This window comes from Odontomachus brunneus, unplaced genomic scaffold (assembly GCF_010583005.1).
Source record: "Odontomachus brunneus isolate Ranch 3 - 2012 unplaced genomic scaffold, Obru_v1 Obru_scaffold_136, whole genome shotgun sequence".
Classification (NCBI taxonomy): domain Eukaryota; kingdom Metazoa; phylum Arthropoda; class Insecta; order Hymenoptera; family Formicidae; genus Odontomachus; species Odontomachus brunneus.
In genome coordinates, this window is record NW_022639586.1 from 695,322 (window position 1) to 709,503 (window position 14,182).

Sequence of the window (14,182 nt, forward strand, 5' to 3'; positions counted from 1 at the left end):
TCCTCCTCTTCCTCCTCCCCCGCCTCCTCTTGCTCCTCCGTGTCTTCCTAGTTCGGTTCCTCTTCCTCCTCGCGCGCACTCTCCGCACTTACAGAGTAGCATGCCGCGGCGGAGCGCGCGTTTGCAGTACTCTTCAGTATATCTTCTATTAAATAACCGCTGCCTAGATTTACCTAGCATCTGTGGACCCCCGCCCTCGCGTCGACGTCGTCGTTTTCGTTCTATTCGCAGCCCCCTTCCGGCATAGCCCAGAGCGCATCGTTCGAGAGTGCCGAGGACCGATCCCTCCTGTCCGTCATATCGAACGTCTCTGGTAGTCGGCCGATCCAATAATTAGGAAGAATATCAGCAATAGAAGCACGTAATTTCGCTCGGACGCCTCCGTATCACCCGCGGCGCTCGGCTCTCATCTCTCTCTCTCTCTCTCTCTCTCCCTCCCTCCCTCCTTCTCTCTCTGCTTCTCTCTGCCTCTCTCATACAACGCTGCCGAGGCCGCGGAGAGGTGTCGAGGATGCACCATGGAATCTCCCCGGGACTGACGCCCCGGCGTTTCCGCTGATTCAGTGCATTTGATTCGTGCTACGAGGCGGGTCGTGGGTGCTTAATGCCTCGCGAAGTGGCGCCGGCGTCTCTAATGCACTGCCGTATTACTTGCTCTTAATTGGTTCCGCGTTCGTCGAATTACTCCGCCGCGCGCCCGTAAGATTCCTCGACCGTACGATTGATTATTATCGTTACAGCCGATCATCCTTTGTTAGCCGACGTATCGGACAAATAAAGGGAAGAATGTGTTCCCCTTATTGCCGCGGAGAGTGCCCGACTTTTATGGCTTCTCGTAAAATATAACCAACGAGAAAATATAACATCGCGCTTTCGCCCTCTCTCTCTCTTTTTCCGTCTATCTAAAAAGGCTCTCACATCGCGGTCACTTAATTAGTCGCGAGCTTTTTAAATTGTGTCATTTTCCGACTACGGTATCAATCGAGCGCGCGCCCGGTGAAGAAGACGAGGAAGAAGCGTCTGAGAGAAAGAGTCCGACCGACGATTCGTTTCGACGATAATGTGCCTCAGAGTCGATCGTCGTCGATTAGTCGTGCGGCGTCTTCGTGAACGTAATTAACGTTATCATCGGCAATAGCGCTAATAACTGCACCAGAGCCATTGCGTTTACGACGCGTAATCGAAAATGCGTGTACCGTTTTTTCTTTCCTCTGCCTTCCCACCCCCTCCTCCCTATTTTTTTGCTACGTATAAACGTGCGCTTTGCGCCGTTCCTCCGTCGAGCATCGCATTATCCTTACAGCGTATTATTTTCGCACGTACATAAGCCGCAACTCGCCCAAGAAAACTAGTTTCGCCGGGAGAGTAATTCCTCGTTAAGAATTTCAACCGGCGCGACTTCTTTTATTTCCGGGGGACGAGTAATTCAACCACAACGGTATTTATTTCGGTACACATCATCGAGACAGAGAGAGAGAGAGAGAGAGAGAGAGAGGGGAGAGGGGTCACTTCATAAAAGAAATGATGAACTTACGGGACACACGGACAGACTAGCATTCGGGGTCCGAAAATAACCGTCAATTTTCGGGATGAAAGGTGAGAGGCGTTTTTTTTTGCGAAACAAGGTAAGGTGATTTTTTTGCCGTATTGTTAACCCTCACATTAACGCGGCGCTGCGAGTTCGGTGACGTAAGCGCACGCAAGACTGGTCCCGGTTGTGCGCGCGTTCTCGGGCTTTCAGATCGTGCAAGCGTGATCACATTCGCGAGGCGTTCTCGACTTTACTGCCCCGGGGCAGCGAAACGAGCCCCCGTATCTACAATTATAAATGTTTATGTCATTACGAAGATTAGAGAGCCGATTCATCGTGACACATTGAATATACGCGCGGCATTATACGCACATAATTGCGGTAGCGGAGTAATATAGAACTTAATCTTGCGTAAATTCAGGACATGTATCCCCGCTCGTATCGCACTCACTCGCGCACGTACACCAGGCGGTATAAATCTCTCGGCGGACTCTTCTTCCGTCGCGGAGAATAATGGAATGTTGATTTAGGTACAAACTCGACCTCCAATTCCGAGGTTAGCCCAGGATATACATAAATATTTAAATGTTACCGGACACGCAAATACGTTACATCGAAAACGGGTACGCTCATAATCATCGCCACAGAGCCGCTTCTTTCCGCGGAATTCCAATCACGCGTGCAGCGCTGCTCACGCGGTCAACTTATCATCGAGTGGTGCGATTTCATTTCTCGCACGACGATGACAACGTAATCCGCTGTACTCTGCGTGAGGAATATGTGTGTGTGTGTGTGTGTGTGTGTGCGTGCGTGCGTGCGTGGAAGTACGGTGGATATACGAGAAGCTCGTATCTCTCTTCCCCGCGCGCGCGCACGTTTGGATTTCTTATTAAATTACACGTAAAAATATCAATCGCGAATCGATAGGAGACACTCTCGTTTGAACAGACTCTGCTGGGCGATCCGCAATCGTGGCAGAAACTGCCGGAAGATCAAAGAGTTCAACATTTGTAAATTCTATTTATTCTGCTTCAACTCCAGATTTTCCCTCTGTCCCCCCCTCTATCTACGTGTCTCTCTCTTTTTCCCTTTCGCGGTGAACGTGAGCGTAAAACCGAGGAACGAGATCGCGCCTGCGCGCGAAATTTCGCCGTCGAGAGATGAACAGAGCCCCGCGTCGAAATATTTCCCATAACGTCGCGCGAGCTATTTTTAGGCGTGCGCGCGCGACTTCTCCGAGGACAAACATACTTGAACTTTCAAATGCTCCATTCACTTTGATCCGCTACGAAAACCTATCCCGCGTTCTTTCACCCGAAAGCCCGCCGTACCCTGAAGCCGGTCAAGTGTTGAAATGCTGGTGAACGTTCCGCGCATGCCATCCGCGATGCAGTGGGAAAGCTCGTTTCGTGAAAGTGATCGCGCGTTCTCGCCACTGATTGAATTATGACTTTTCAATTGTAACACATATTTCTCCGTCCACTTTTGGCGACGAGCATCCGAGCGAGCGACTCCGCGACTAATCCAGCCGCGTCGCTCTCGAAGAAGTGCGGCGCGTGCACGACTCGTCATGGATATATTACCGTAAATCCTCGCATACTGCCACGAGGCTCTGCCTCTACGAGAATCGCGAATACGGTGAAACGGGAGGGCTTTGAATGTCCATGTATCGCTACGATGTGCCGCGAAGGTGTGAAGGGACGAGGTGGAGGCGCGCGAGAAAACGTCGAAGGAAATGGCCTTTTCTGTCTTTTCAACGCAGCCTTGAGAAATGTAGGTTGACTAGGCTGCGGGCGAAGAAGAGACGGCGCCGAGAGTGCTTGAATACTTGGATCACGCCCAAGCATTCTCGATAAAAGTCTTCGAGCACCTTTGTGTTACGCATGGGCGCATGGACGGGCTTCGGCTCCCTCATGGCATGCATGCGCGCGTGTAGGTATGCGTGCATCGCGCAAACATTTTTGCACGAGCGAATCGCATCCTCGCGTGCCGCGACTCCAAGGCCGGTGTCTGCTTCTGGGCGCGGGCCCGTTGTGCTCCGCGAGATTTTCGGACACGTAAAGTCTCAAAGTGAGTAAATAAGTAAGCGAGCGCAGGAGCAAGCAAGTTTCTTCCTTCGGCAATTACAAGTTTCGCTTAATTTCGGTAGAAAGTTGCGTGTTTAAAGGAGGGCCGAGATTAGCTCGACTTAGCGAGCAGCACAAAATAAGCAGATTGAAGCGAAATAAAAGCAACAGACCCGTCGTAGGGCGCTCGAGCACTTTCATACCCTTAAACTCGCCTTAATCAGAACCCGTCGTACTTGTGCCAGCGTACTTGTGCCGGACTACAAGTTTACCCCGTGGTCTTGATCAGGTCGATACCAATCAGTTATCTCGCTTGTACGCTATTTATTCTTTATAAACAAGATAATAATCCGTCTTTGGTATTACAGGAAGTATGAAAGAAAAATTAAAACGCGCTAAATAAAGATGATGTTATCGAGTCATGAGACAGCACCATCTCACACACGATAAATCACATGTCACGTAGCACGGCGACTAGGACTTTATTAGTAACAGGAATTTTTAATAATTAGGGCGTACAACCATTATACAAACTGGATCAACCTGATCGAGAACACAGATTAAATTTCTAGTCGGGCGTTTCATAATGTGTACTTCTATGCGCGCACCGTGATCATCCGATTTCCCTCTCGCGTGAACAATGCTAACGCGCATCTCCGTATCGTCTCAAGGAACGTACGTGGAAGATCGCGGCAAGGCGGTCGCGTTTAGCGCTAATTGCGCCAACAGACGCGGCTGTTTTTGAGCGGGTGAACAACCCGAGATGACTAATTTGATTAATGACGCCGTCACGCAATTTTCTCGCGGACGTTAGGAAAAAGCGTAATCGATTTACATTCATTACGACAAAATGGTTATTATGCGCCGTGAGCTAGTCATTTGGGACGAGTTTTAATCGTCGATCACCGTAGAGCCGCGCGTATTACCGGCGCGCTTATCAATTCATCATTCCGCCTGTCGTTACCGTATGACAGCGCTAAAGTGGTTTACATTAACGTGTAATGTATACAGCGCCGCGCAAGAAAATACAATGATATAAAACATCGCGGCGCATGCCTGTGTTATGAGTTATATCGCGTAACGTTATGTGCATTTTCTTTGGCGCGTTCACACGCACACAATCTTGGAGTCTTGTGTGATTCTCATTAATATTGAACGCGTTTCTCATACGCGCGCGCATACACACACACATACATACAAGGAAGACCGTCGATCGACTTCTCTTTATAAGATAAATTCGCAAACATCCGAATTCTTCCCTGCGCTCAGGTGTGCAGGAGAGTTGGGAATGCGCGTCGATACGGTTTCACGCTGTCTAGCGGTCTCAAGGTTAAAGTACTGTACTGTTGAGCGCGCAGCATCAGACGGACTTCCTCGATAAAAGTCGATCCGGAAGTCTAAAATTCCAGTCTAACGTGGTTACGAGCCGCGGTACGTACCTTCCGTTTCCTCGTAGCCGGAGGATATAAATACATATTCAGAACCCGCGTTTAACGGACTAACGGCATTTATACCTGCAGAAATCGAATAGCGCCGACACAAGCGGTACGGCCAGGGTTAATTGGAGTTCGGCTTTGACCCTTCGACGTTTCGTGCTGATATTTCGCGTCGAAAATTATTCTTCGCCGCCGTCTGTAATTACATCGCGAAAAGAATCGCCATCACATCACCGTGCTGTAACCGCCGTTAAGATGAACGTAAAAGGGTCTAATTTCAACTCTGGGGGCTAAAGTCGAATAACGGCAAGGAAACTTTGTGGTAATATTTCTATTCGCGAGCGCGGCTACAAATATATTGTGTGCGCGCGGTGTGTTATACTGTATGTAAATGCGAGCTAACCGATTCGAAACGATACCGCGTGTCTGCTCTCTCCCTCCACCCCTTCTTTCCAACTCTCTATCTCTCACCCCGTCAAAAAAAAAGTTAAAAAAAACTAAATTGAACCGATCATATTGTCGACGAATATAAAATTTATTCAGTTGGTCAAACACACACGGCCGAGTGTTGCGAGTTCGGTCGCTACTGCAACTTCGGATTAGTTGCGCAGCTGGTAACACCAAGTCGCCGTGCAAAAACCCGGCCTGCCCAGTTCGTATTAAATCACGATGAACATCGTACTTTTCTCTCCGCGGTATCTAAATGTACGAACGCGCGTATGCATGCGCTTAGGTCAGCTTAGGTTTATTACTCGTTACGCGACAAATAACGACTTTGGAGCAACGTTTTCAACGACCGCAATTAAGAAGATAATTGTTTTTGTCACATGAAACGCGCAAGGGTAACTCTGTATGTATATTTGAAGAAAAGTATATATATATATATATATATATATATATATATATATATATATATATATATCACATCTCGCGCGTAACGCACATCGCGCAGAGAGGAGGAAAATAATCACAGCGAGGCAGCTCTCCGTCAGTCGACGCATAAATTACAATTAGCCGCGACTGATTTCATCTCGTGAGGAGAGAAGCTGAGAGGGAGAGAGGAAAAGAGAATATATTCTGCAAAGCGAAATATTCTGATGAATTAACAACTCGTTCGATTAGACGCAGCTGCGCGACCGTAATAATCCCGGTCATCTGTTCGCTCTCACGGCGGGATCATTCATTCTGTCATCCGCGTAATTCGTCGCATCGAGCGCGCTCGCTGCGTCCCAAAGTCTTAATAAATTCCGAAAGCTTTTTACCATGCGACACGCCAATCACGACGACGACGACGATTACGAGAAGGAGCGTTAGATTCCATGCGCTTTTTGCGCGACTCGCTTAGAATATCCCAATGAATTGGCACGCATGTGCGTTTTTTACAATCTACAGCTCGACAGAGACACGGAGATGACGGACTTCGACCGTGGTTTGACGACGACGACAACGACGGCAAGGATGCGGCCGCCGCAAGGCCGTTCGCCGCAAATCAAAACGGAATCGTCCCCATGGATGGATGTAATTACGATAAGATGGAGGCCATGCTTCGCTTCACGGAAACACACGCGCCGCACACAAGCCTATACTAACGAAGTGGCAGTGAAGAACGATGAGAACGCTCTATGGCTGACGTCGACTCGCGTGCAAGCATTCTACTATGTGTAAACAGTGCTTAGAGCGAGGCATATAAGTTTCTCATGTCCCGCGATGCGAGACGCTTTCCGCGAAGGTATCGGTAAATGTTTGCTAGGAAGGGGACGACTCCTGATTTGCTTAACTCCGCTACACGCTGTGTGTCGTGTGTTTTCATATGTGAGCTTAACATGTTTCTTCGGAGACGTAGGTAGGTAGCCGCCAAGTGCACGCGCCTCCGCTATCACGGTAACTCCCCGACGCTTCCCTCGTATCGTACTCGTGTTTACGTTAGCTTAAATAGGGTATAGATAGAGGCGCCTATGGTTGTTACATAAATTGCGAGACCGCCGGACGTTGATACTCGCGTTTGCCGGCCAGCACTGCGCGGGAAAGAGTGCGCGGCATTGGCGAGAGGAGAGAACGACGCGTCTGGCTGTGTGAAGCGCAAGTGAGGAGGAAAAGAAAGGGAGTCCGAGGAGCACACTAATGTTGACGTCAGCGGCGCGATGTCGCTGTGCAGTCCATACAAATCGAATGTTTCCCGTATGAAAGTGACGTTGCCGGTCGCGTTGTACGAAAATCGAGTCGCTTTGTTACATCGGAGAGAAGTGTGTGTAACAAGCGAAATAATCATAATTTACCGCAGCGAAGTGCGCCCGCGGCATAATATATTACTTCATTGTGAGACTTCACTGCGTCGCGACAAAAATGTTCAATGCACACTGAATCATAATGATTCATTGATCCGTGCGGCCGTGCGCGGTTATAGAAGCGACGCCTGCGACTTTACGTACGAGAAAAATTGGCGTTTATCGTCGTTTTTGGCTTTGATACGTGGCTTTACTTCATTTTACATAAATAATTCTGACGTGAAGGTATGATATGATATTAGAATCCATGATATGTTTCTAATTATTATCGTACTACGTCAAGGAGAGGAGCTGGGAACAGTGTGCGACGTGATTGTGTCGCAATACTATGTAATTAGTCGGTTATGAGGAACTTATCGTCTAGCATATTTGCGCTTTATAAAATACTACTCGGCGTTACCCGGGCTTCTTATATATAGTGAGTGTAAAAAGTATTCGTACACCAGAGATTGTCTTGACAAAGGCTTGATGTACGAATACTTTTTACACTCACTATATCTAGAATATCTAAACAGAAATTATCACCAAGTGTCAAAGGGATGAAATCAGGAGAAGGGAGTGGAGTTTCATGTAGCCTGTATTTTCCGTAGGGATTCAGAGAGTAACTATGCAAAATTTGGCCTAGGTTAGTCAAAGGATTCAAGAATTAATAGAGAACACAGACACATTCTATTATATATATAATTGACCGAGACGAAGTTTATATATATGATTGATAAGGAAGAACTTCTAGTAGTCGGCACTCTTGCAGGGATATTTGTCAAAAATATTAAGATGTATACGTGGAGAGAATATTATAGTTTTTTCATAAAATTTTTTTAAAATTTTGCCATGTTTTTAGTAGTTTAGAAATAGACAGTCAGTAAAGTCCGTCTTGCTAAGAAACATAGTAAATCTCGCTAGAAATATAAGTGTTTTAGTAGCAAATTTCAGTTTCTAAAATACACGAATACCAGTTACTGGACGTTTTCCCTTATTCTTCGCTCAGAACAACTGTCCCTGAGAGCGTCACACGCGATCAACCCTTTCACACACTTGGGCGAGTTATCTCGCGTCTCGATGTCGCGCGTTCGTCTGATGCTTTCCCTTTTCCGAGCCGGCGCGGCGAGCACTGAAGCGCGTGCATAAATTCAAGTGCGAGCGCTCGAATGAAACAGACCGCACCGCTCCGGAACGGAGGCAGCCAGCTGTTTTTACCACCCCTCCGCGCGGTTCGACTCGGTTCAATCCTCCGACTGCACGAGATACGGTTCTCTGTTTGAGCTGATGTAAGAAGATTCTCGAATATTTGTTAACTCATCTCATTAAATTAAAAACCTCCGCAGTAAGTCTCTGAATTTCATGAAAAGAGAAAAATGAGATAAAGCGAAAACCGCAAAGCGGAAACATTTTGAATCGACAAGTGCCGCTCGATACGATGCAAAAGGAAAATGTCCTGGATTTCTGTAAATGTTCACGTTCATTAGGCTGACAAACACTCACCGGCTTGCTTTTTTAATTTACGTAATCCGTTGTTAATTTACGTAATTCGATGTTAAGTCGAAACGACGTAGAAAGTGCTCTCGGAAGTTTTTCGTGTTTTTATCAATTTCTTTTTCTTTTTTAATGGTTTTATACTCAGTCGAGCGCGTCTCCAGCTTGGAAAAGCGAAACTGCACCATGAAATCCCAAGAGATAGAACGTCTGACCGGATCAGAAGTCGCCGCAGGTGACGGCGGCAGAAAGCTGGTGCTGATTCATGGGAAATACATGGTACTTATTTTTCGGATACGATATTCCCGAGAGAGTCGTTGAAAATGCAACTTTCGATCCGGGATGTTTGTTACGTCAGAGACTGTTACGAGCCGCTCAAGGAGTTTATTCATTTAAACCAAAATACTCAAAATTATAGAAAAATTTCACGTAACATTTATCGTAGTGAAATACATTCGTATTATATACGTAGTCAAAGTTTCATATGACTTGTCCGCACCATTCACGAGAAATTTGATATTGAATATTACATATATTACTTTATAGTAGAAGCAATAGAGGTAACCATTGTTTCAGTATAACTTTGTGAAAAATGAGATGCCCTCCATCCAAATAAAAAACTCACTTTTATAAAATTGTGTTAGAAAACGCGGTATAGAGAGGAAAAAATAAGGTCAGAAAAGTGCTGTTTTATACTTTAGATATAACGAAATAAACACACAAAAATGTAATTTTGTTCGATAAATAGTGAATGTATGTAATAGTTCGCTTGATACACGCCCCTCAGGCGCGTTATGAACAAACTCTTTAAATGTACCTTCATTTCGCGCGATAAGTTCAGAGAGGGAAACATATTCATATAAATTGCATCAGTGCATCGCGAGGAGGGCTCTTTAAAATCGCAGAGACCGATATTGCGTGAGATGGTGCGATTAAAGAATTTTTCCAGCCGACGCGTGTCTTTTGCGCGAATATCTCGGAAGATATTCATCACGATCGCACCCAGCAGTACGTGTGCACTTCGTCTTCATTTAGACTCCCGGCGGTTTTTTATCCAGGTATAGCGCCTCCCGGTAATAACTATGTTACTGAAATTAATGCGCGGTAGTCGAGATCAAGCGTGAGATTAGCGAGTACATCAAATCCAAGGAGGGAGCGAAACCACCACCTGCACCACCACCGCCACCACCACCGTTGCCACCGACAACAAGGACGGCGCGTGGTTATCCGAGAGAGCTCCCTCTCTCTCTCTCGACTACCTTTACTCCTCCGGGCAAGCAACGTTTTCGGTGGCGAGTCGTCCGCGCATACACTTTAAAAACAGTGCGAGAGCGCGGCGGCCATAAAACATAGGTCGCTAGTTGCTTTCCAGGAAGGTTACCGCTTCCCCGCCGCTCTTTTTACCGACTTTAATTGAAGCCCCGTACAACTTGAGGGATCTCGCTCCCTCCGCCTCGCTGCTGCTCTTTTTCTACGCTGGCCGCATTACTGTTCGCCCTCGATGGAGCACTAGGACTATGAAGAAGTTTATGCTTTTATTGCGCAGAAGTATACCGGGTGTACTCACGCGCGCGCACACACACACACATACACAACGCGCCACGCGTATTCCACCGGCACCGGCCAGTGCATCGTAAAAAGACGATATCAGGCCGCGTATTCCGCAAAGCCCGCGGTGTGCACCTTCCCAGGACGATTCTTGCCGCGCGGATGTAGAATAAAGGGATCTCTCCCTGGCAGGGCGGCCGAGTGATAGATGTAATTCGTGTGTTTTCAGGGTCGGCCGGTTGGCCGGCTGACTATCGGCGATCCTTCGTTGTCCGCATACAATAGCAGCCCTTTAGAAAACGATAACGACTGCTGTATAAGCGAGGTGTAACCGAGATGTCCTATGCCCACTTGTCTCCTCCCTTCCTTGTGAATTCTTCGGCGGACTCGACACTTTAGGGGTGAAAACTCGAATCGAGCGCACCTTCCCGCTTCTCACGCTTTTCATTTTGGACGTTGTACACAACGCGTCGCAATATTGAAACACAACCGAGTCTCAAATTAAAATTCCATTAAAACAAAGCGCTGTTTATTCGACATTAAATCGGGAGAGCGAGATTCTGTTAGCTTTGAAGATCGATTCGCGAACAGCCATACATTTCTCGTCCGCTTTAAAACATCGGACAAATTGAATTTCGACGAACGATATCTTTCTCTTCCCCTCTCTTTCTCTCTCTCTCTCCCTCCCTCCCTCCCTCCCTCTCTCTCTCGCTCTCTCTCTTGGGAATTATCGATTTTTGTCGGAGATCGAAATTTCTCGCAATCGAGGTCCCTTCCGTCCTCAACGGTTGGTTCCCTCCGACCGCGGGTTACCGTAGTCGGCTTTGTGGGAGCGCGCTCTCCTCTGCGTTTAACATACGAGCGGATTGACGTCGTTTGGCGTCGAGTTTATATACGACAGAAAAGAACTCTCTCCCGAAGACTCCCGTCGTAAACTCCACGTTACACATGAATTGTTAGAGCTTTCACTCCCCGCGCGCGCGCGTTTGACGCACCCCTAGCGCGTCCCCCTGCGCTCACCCTCACAGCTCCCTCTTTGATGCGGGTACTTCGCGGATGTTACGCCGCATGATAATATTATTATACGACGGGTATACATTTGCCACGCCGGGCGTCATACACCGCCAGTATCGAGTATTATCACGAATACTCACGAATACGTGATTGGATAAGTTCATCCTATACCCCGGGACTCGTTACGATCCCTCTCGAACTCGTTGCCGAAGAAATATAATCCGCATGCGGGACCGCTGGATTACAGTGACGTCGGATATTCGCATTAATAAAGTTCCCCAGCTGCGGTCGCGTGCTTTGTGATTTGCCGTAATCTCGAATTACCTCTGTTCACGGTGGAGCCGAGTAACTGGATTGTTACGCAGAATTATCGAACGCTCGAATACGCTTTCATCGCTTTCCCAGGAATAATTGCGGAAAGCATTTCTGCCCGTGCGTTTGTCATAACGAGAGGTTTCTATACCGCTGTGAAATTTCAAGTATGTTCGTATATCTCCTCTGGATTTATCTCTCGAGCGTGTATCATTACACCGGAGTCGTATCATTAATAACTGAAACGCGCTGTTATAAAGTTTCCGTATAAATCACGATTTTTCTTGTTGCACGAAAGTTGTCCAAAAGAAAAAATATCTAGAAAATAAGAAATATTCGGTGAATACCAATAACATATTTTGTTTCAGTCCAAATCCTTTTATTTAAACAAAGTAAACAGTTGCTTTCACGAGAAGCTAAAGTTTTCGAAGAGTGTATATATATTTTCTCACTTGAAATATCTTTCTTAAACATTTCTCAGATATTTCTTTCTCTCAAACTCAAATAGTGCAATTAGGTAAGTCGTTAGTGTCATCAAACGTGCGTCATTAAATAGAGATCGTATCATTAATAATTGAATTAGTGTGAAACTAATAACTGTAACGTGCCGTTGCAAATTGCTGTATTTCGATACGACTTTGCTTCGCAAAAACCGCTTAGATTTGATTCGATGTGACCCAACATCTGTCTATAACTCGTCTGTCTCTCATACCTCGTGATTCGACGTTCGCAAACACGCCGACATCTTCCCCGAGAGGTATCGATATTGCGCATTCTTAACAGAGCGAGACGATTGAAAGTAAAGTCCATTCGGCCGTTTAACGCGCGAAGAAGAAGCGTAGACTCGCCGCTGCGCTTTCGGCGAAGTTGCCGAGACCCTAGATTATGGTGTACTCTCTCTCCGGTAGCTTCTCCCTGACCCCTCGCGACCCTCCGACATCGTCGCGGAAGAGAGTAAAGTTCTCCGGCAGCTCTCGTGTAAGCTAGACTAGTCGGGGGCTGCCGTTCTCCTACCTGTGTTTCTTTCACGTTATAGCCCTTCCAGCTAAACTTCCGGGCCATTAATTTACATTAGGACATTTTTCAAGAGTGCGCCGGGTTCTCCCGGCACATGGCGGACGGGCGGGCGGACGCGCGCGCACCTTAAAATTGGCGAACTCCTCTTTTTAACGTCTCTCCCCTAACACGGGAGAGCGGAACGAGAGAGCCCTCGAATCGTCTCCTCCTCCCGCGCGAGCCGCCCCTTGTCGACGTCACGCTTGAATTCTTCACCATTAAACGACGACGCGACGGTAGAAAAAGGAACGAGCGGAGCGTATATGAGATAACTTCAGAATTTCATTTAACGACGCGTTCGTGCGCGCGCGAGTGCGCGCGGGGGCGGCATGCGGAAGACATGGCCGACTCTCTTTCTCTCCTCCCTTGGCCTGGCGGTCATTAAATCACGCCCGTGGCGAGTCCGTCGCGCGACTTGATTGATTTGTAAAGCGGCCCCGCGTCGATGCCGACGGGGCATTGGCGTTACTCTTGAATTCACCGTGTTTACGTAACCGTATAAGTGCAACATATATCACTTTATAATTTCATTACGTACTGCCACGTACGTGCCGTACATGCGCGCGCGGTGGCCGTTCGCTCCGCTCGCGTCAACATTGAAACAACGAGCGCGGAGCATCGGCTGTCGCTAAATAATTTATTAACTCGTAAAACCCGAAGTGACGTTAGCGCGCGCGCGCGCGCGCGAGAGCGAGCGAGCGAGCGAGTATGTCGCGTCCGCTTTTGAATTCCTGCTCCATTAAGCCCGCGCGGTCTTGGAGAGAGCTTGAGAACTCCGTATATCATTCTTGAAATTTCATTAGCGACTCGCGCCATTAATGCAGGATACGATAAATATATAATGCGGGATATACGTTCTGTCACTGAAAAATTTATTCACTCGTAAAGCGAGCCGGTCGGTTCCAGCTATCGATAGCTGGAACGTTGGCTGTGCACGTCAGCGAGAAAGAAAGAGAGAGGCAGAGAGAGAAAGGGAGAAAGAGAGAGTTTCTCGTCGGGAAACGCTCAGACTAATTAACTTCGCGTTATTATACGAATATTCTGTTACTTCCTAGTTGCGGTAATGTAGGGCTGATAATCCTGCGAGCGCGGGTTGATTCGCGTCCTTCTTGCTAGCAGGAGATAACAGTCGCCGTTTTCCACAGGGGAAAAGGGAGAATGATAACTAAAGGTTGCGTTTTCGAGACGGGAGGTCGACGTTTACGGGATTGCGTTGTAAAAACCGTCGAGCGCGCGCGCGGAATATTCTCGAAAAGTTCGATAAGAGAACCCTACAGAGTTAGTTATCGTATCGAGCGAGGCCTGTGATCGAAACAAAAAAAATTGCTCGTAAAATGCACCGCCATGGACGCCGGCGGACAAGTTTAATGCCCGTTCGCGTAGACATCGAAATAAAGAGAGACAGAGAGGAAGAGAGTAGAGAGAGAGAGAGAGAGAGAGAGAGAGAGAGAGAGAGAGAGA

General features: G+C 47.5%; 1 protein-coding gene across 1 annotated transcript in view; it reads left to right on the forward strand.

The window, feature by feature from the left end:
- Positions 1–14,182, forward strand: part of LOC116850194 (autophagy-related protein 16-1) — a 510,030-nt gene that overhangs the window by 455,024 nt on the left and 40,824 nt on the right. The gene's annotated exons all lie outside the window — the stretch shown is intronic.